This window comes from Pinus tabuliformis, chromosome 7 (assembly GCF_031772625.1).
Source record: "Pinus tabuliformis cultivar Carrire ecotype Pingquan chromosome 7, CPIR1, whole genome shotgun sequence".
In the NCBI taxonomy this organism is placed as follows: Eukaryota; Viridiplantae; Streptophyta; class Pinopsida; order Pinales; family Pinaceae; genus Pinus; species Pinus tabuliformis.
Window position 1 is genome coordinate 1077405828 of NC_142293.1, and position 6000 is coordinate 1077411827.

The 6000-nt window shown below is 35.1% G+C and overlaps 1 protein-coding gene across 1 annotated transcript in view; it reads right to left on the reverse strand.

The window, feature by feature from the left end:
- Positions 1–5357, reverse strand: part of LOC149251322 (uncharacterized) — a 126621-nt gene extending 121264 nt beyond the window's left edge. The window contains exon 1 of the mRNA XM_089459350.1: positions 5074–5357. The gene's annotated coding sequence lies outside the window, so the exon portion shown is untranslated. The remainder of the gene's footprint in view (positions 1–5073) is intronic.
- Between the last annotated feature and the right edge of the window lie 643 nt (positions 5358–6000).

Genomic DNA, 6000 nt, shown 5'->3' on the forward strand with positions numbered 1-6000 from the left:
AGTGCTATGATTGGATTGATATCTTGATTGAGTTGCTTTAAGTCTTGATGATGGAGTCTAGGGTTTGTGACAAAACCCTAGCAAGTTGTTGAAGTCTAGAATATAAAAGATGTGACCCTTGCTAAATATGAACCTAACTAGGTTTAGGTATTTGATGTCTAAAGCTTGAATGTTTTGATGCTTCCATTATAATGACATGATTTTGATATAGTTAGCTGTGTGCTTCTATATATTTGTATTTAGTTTTACTTGCTAGTAAAGTTTTGCAGGTACATAACCTTAAAAATGTTGAAGATGTACGTAATTGAAGTTGATAATAATGATGAATATGATGAAGGAAGCTAGAAGAATGATGATGACTAGGATAACTCTGTTCCCAAATAAATGAAGCCTTGAAAAGATAAAGTTACCCTGATATTATAAAATAAGGAAGTTGTTGATCTCCCTAAGTTGAGAGGGAGCTAGGATAGAAGAAAGGGTATATCTCCCCAGTTAAGAGGGAGGGCATATTATGACAGCCATAGTAAATACCTTCAAGAAAGATTGAATGAAAGTACTTCAAACGGATGTTCACGATTCATGAAGTTGCAAACAAAATACTTGAGAAACACTGAGGTTGCTTTTGGTATTACTGAAGAAATAAAAGAAGAAAGCTTCCGACAAGATGTATTTGGATAACTTGATGATGATATAAGTAACATCAAAATGATTGAGGACCCCGACGGTTTGTGTTTACTTGTATATATATTTACTGATTGGGGTTGTGATTGTGCATGATCTCTCCATAAAAAGGTTAAACGTTTGAAGCATGCTTGGATTGGTGGATATATATGATTAGGAGAGATAAAGCATCATGGGGCAACAAAATGCTTGGGAGGACATCTCGCTGGACTATATACTAATGTCTAGATCCCGAAGTAGGGAGGGTGGCGTTGGTCTTGGAGCTCTGACCTTGGATACACACCTAGATCCCTGGGTTGGTGTTAGTGTTTAAAAGTCTGATGGTACCTAGAGTGGCTAAAGCTTGAGTACACCTTAGTCCCACCCGATTAGAGTACCCTGGTCAAGTATCTAATCTGTAGCATTGCGTGTGTTGTGACTTTTCATACAGCATATCATTTTGAGATCTTCCATGTACCTCTATGTAATTATGAATACCTCCCTAATTAAGAGGGAGTGTTGAAAAACGTAACTAGTGTCGGTCTTCATAATTGTATTTAAGTCATAATGTAATGTATTTGTCAAAAGAAAGGTAAAGAAATTTTATTGTAAAAGAAATTGACTTATTAAAGCATGGGTTTCATGCATGGATCAATGGTTAATAGGTCAAAGCCTCCATTGCAGGCTTCTAGGGTTTATGTCAAGAGTCCTTGTCCTTGTCATCGTGTAAAAGGCCCTTCTTGGACTTTATATCAAGAAAGGAATTTATTTTTATATAAAATTAGGTCATTTAAGTCTCCTCCACCAAGTCGGCCTCAACCTAGACAAGTCGACCTCATCAAGGGAATTCGACCTCATAGATTCACTATATATTGGCAATTATTTGACCTCATTTGGAGTATTAACCAAGAAGTTTGATCTACAGTAATAGAAGCAAAAAAGAAGCGTGAAATTCCCAAGAAGAAGAAGGAAACCCTAGCAAAGGAGAAGGAGACACTTGTCTAGAAAGTAGAAGTTGATTTTCTCTCTCTTTTGTCTCACACGTGCAAAGAAGTTGAAGCTGCAGGAGGGTTGAAATTGCAAACTTGAAGTTGGGCCAAAATTCTGAAGCAGTAGGGCCAAAATTCTAGTTTTGATGTAGTATTGTTGCAGTTGATCTTTGAAGTTTGGAAGGACAGCTTGTGGGCTGACTTGGTGGAAGAGGAAGGTATTTTGGTTTGGTCTAAGGTCTTGGATTGTCTCAAGTTTGATTTGAACTTTCTAGTGGAAGAGTTTGACCGAGTTTTCCCCTATAGAGGGGTTTTAGCCCTGGCTGAGTGCCTATATCTGGTGCCATTGATCTTCATATTTTGGTATGATGATTGCTTGATGAATGAGAAGATAAAATTAGAACATAAAGAAGTTAATAAGGCTACGAGGATATCACAACAAAGTATCAATATAAGAGCATATTTTTTCCTTTCTGATTTTCTAACAGAAGAGGATCGATATTCTTTGAGGATCCAGGTTTGGGAATACAAGATAAGAATAGTCCTAAGAGGACATACCTTGTAGACATTCAGATGGGGTATGTGCCTTAAGAGGTAGTGTAGCAACTCACGTAAAGCCTCCCAACACAATGCTAATAATTAAAGATGAACTTCTCCAGTTAAGGCCTTCAGGGTCAATGTTGGTTGTGATAAATATGCTTGACAAAAAGATGGCTTATCAATCTAACTCTTCTTATGATAATGCTTCAAGATTAAGATTCCTTGTGCCATGAATACCTCCCTAGTTAAGAGGGAGTGTTAAAAATTATAACTAGGTTCGATCTTCATTATGATGTAATTGTAATCATGACATTGTATATTCTTTATAAAGAAAGAAAAATGGAAAAAGGAAAAATTATATTTTATTTTGGAGTATGGGTTTCATACTCAAGTTTGAGTCAAAAGCATGTTCTTCGTGCTTTTAGGTTTTCTAGGTCTTTCTAGGATAAAGAATAATATTGGTCATGTGTCATACTATCATTTGGACTCATTGTAATGGAGAAAAAAATTATTTTATCAAGAAAAAACCATGGGTAAGCCCAAGACCAAGTCGGCCCAAAAGCAAGATCAAGTTGGCCTAAAGGAGGGCTATTCGACCTTCAAGAAAGGATATAAATACAAGGGAGCTCAACCTCATTTGGACACACAACTCAAGCAAGTTCGATCTGCAATAGCGAAGGTGAACAAGAGTAGTTGAAGGACGAAGAAGAGGAGCAAAAGCCGAAATTGGTTAAGGGTTATCTTTCTCTTTGTCTCACTAGGGCCTGTGAAGCTGCCAGTTGTAGTAGGCCAAAATTTTGAAGTTGTTGCTGGGGGTCGAAGTTGCAAGGACAAAATTTCATTGCAGGGGCCGAAGTTGCAGTAGTAGTGTTGCAATATCGAAATTTTGGAAGTTGTTCTGAAGTAGATCTTGTTGGGGAGCTGGCTTGGGTCTTGGAGGGCTTATTGGCTTTGGTCTTTGGATCTTGGAAGTCTCTTTGTAAAGCAGATTCTAAAGAAGAAGTGAAGCATTTTCTAGGTTTTCCCCTTGGAGGGGTTTTTCCCTAGCTTGGAGCCTATATCTTGTGTACTTTTCCTCTTTGTGATCTTCTTGTTTTTGATAATCACTTGATGAGCAGAATTAAAAAAATAATAAAGAACCAGCTAACATCACAAGTAATTATCATGATAAGGAAAATAGGTTCTAATCTACAAGTCTCCAGATTTTCCAACATAACCCTCTCTCTACTTGAATGGAACAAAATTTGAAGCTCATATCAAACGAAAGGAATGAATTTGAGTGTGCAACCGAGTACAAACGGCCTGTGGGAATCGTATCTACCTTACCACCACCAAACAAGATATTTCATTCATTATTGGCATTCTTTCTAGGTTCATGCAAAAACCTTGTGAAAGACATTGGTCTACCGCAAAAAGAGTTCTAAAATATTTGAAGGGGACTCGAGTATTCTAAGGAGTTCTAAATATTTGTACAGGACTCAAGTATTCTAAAGTGGATGACTTCAACCTGAGTGGATATTTTGATTTAGACTTTAATAAGGATAAAACATGTGGAGTGTTAACTTTGGGCTATCTCATGAGTCTTAGATCAACGATTGTCTGTCATTTCTAGTAAGTTCCACAACAGAAACAGAATATTTGGCAATTGTTGAAGCAACAAAAGAGATTGTGTGGCTCAGGAAAATACATGAAGATTTATAGGATAGATAGGTGAATTCTACTCTTCTAGTTGACAAAACTTATATGATCAAGTTGGCCAGGAATCCCAGATTTAATTAGCAAACCAAGCACATCAACATAAAGTACCATTTGATTTGATCATGTGGATACCAAGACTAAGCATTTGACACATTGTTCCTCAAGTGAGATAATAGTGAACATCTTCAATTTTTCACCAAAGCACTTGGAAGAGAAAATTTTGAAAAGTTCATACTGATGCTTGGACTCACAAACACCTATTTAGATTAAAGGGAGGAATGTTAGATACATAATCCTTGGAGAATGAGATACATTGTAAATATATTTGTAAATATTAAGCTAGGAGAAACATGATAAGCCATAGGTGAATGTTAAGAGTTGTCGGAGGTCTTGGAAGATGAAACCAAGAGTCATCTCCTCGATGTATTTATGTAAGGTTCACGTTAATGAAAGACACATCCGTGGAGTTATTCCTTCAACCTGTCAAACATTGAGCTAAATTCTGCTTTCCTCAAAAAGAGTCAATTTGCGTGGACTCTTACGACAAGTGAATAAAAGTAAAAATCATATCAAAATATTGAGATGCACTTTATAGGTTGTGAGATCTAGTGAGGTTAGTCGAATTTACTCTCAAGGGATAAATTGCCTAAGCGTGGTACAAAACGACCCTAATGCACTTGTTCTTACCTGACCGATGGGTGGGAATGTCAACCCGAAGCGTCGAAATCAAAAAACATAGACGCAGTAAATTCCTAAAACTGATTCAACTACTCAAGGAACTGTGACGACATTAGTAACTTAAATATTTGTATCCCTTATTTTCAAATTTAACAAAGGAAATCTTCGCATAATTTATGTGAAGATCTGATATGTTAAATCGCATTGCCATAATACCATAATACCCCTATCGTGTAATGAAGCGGGGTAGTTGAATGACATTGACTACCAAAACCCTAAAATATAAAGTCTTCCATAATTAGAACATAAGACAAACTTTGTTCCCAAAGTAAAGAACAAGTTTACACGTTGGGCTAAATATCTCCTCTGAGCAGCACCAACTCGTAAAGGAGATATCGTCAAACCCTAGAGCATACAATAGCAGTTTGAAAAGTTTCAGATATTTAATATGGGACCCTGAATTGCTTATTTTGAAAGGACCAAAACAAACCAAAGATAGTGAACTCACCTAGTCAACAGTTTTTTCTTCAGTGCTGTATGAGTTTTGAGGTTGATATCGCAGATCAAGGTCCTGTTCGGAGCAGAGATTATACTGCAGTACGTCTTACTGGCGGGTTTCAATCACGCAGACTCTCCCAATGGAACTTACTTGCAACGGCCTTTCCGCCCTTGGAGTAGAGGATCGCACCACACCGACCATTACATTCTATTCCATCATCTCGTTCTTTTTAATTCCATGTTTCGCATGGATAGGGATTTGAAAGAATTGGGCATTTCATGTCAACAAGGAGTTATGCAGGTTAATATTGGAAAACATTAAGTTTATTTCACTGTTCAATCTCACTCAAATGAGATGAAATGAAATGATATTTTAATGTTTACTAAAGTAAAAATATTCTGTGAGATTATAAGGGAAGTAAAAATAGTTTATTGGACTATCATTTTTTTGTGTTTTGCTTTTTGCAATGCTTTTCCAATTCAAATTGATCTTTTTTTATATTAGTTTTATTCAGCCTTCAGTTTTGCTTTGATAGTGTATTAATTTATTTTTGACAAAAAATAATATTGCTTATCTATACTTTAATATTGGAAATTCAATTTTTATTATTTATTATTATTATTTAAATTTATTTATTTATTTAAATTTATTTATTTGTGAGATGATTGGTTGAGGTCTTATTATGAGTTATTTAGTGACTTTCATTTCTAATAGTTACTAACTTTTAGTTTTTAGTTTTATTTCCTTTTTATCTAAATTTTTTTTTCCTTTCTCTATTATTTCCATTTTCATGACTTTTAGTGTTTTTCTTCATATTTTCAATTTAAAATGACTTGTTATCATATTAAAAACATATTTTAATAAATTTAATTATAAAAAATTATATATTGATAAAAAATAAAACACATAAATATATGTTAGAATAATATATTTAAA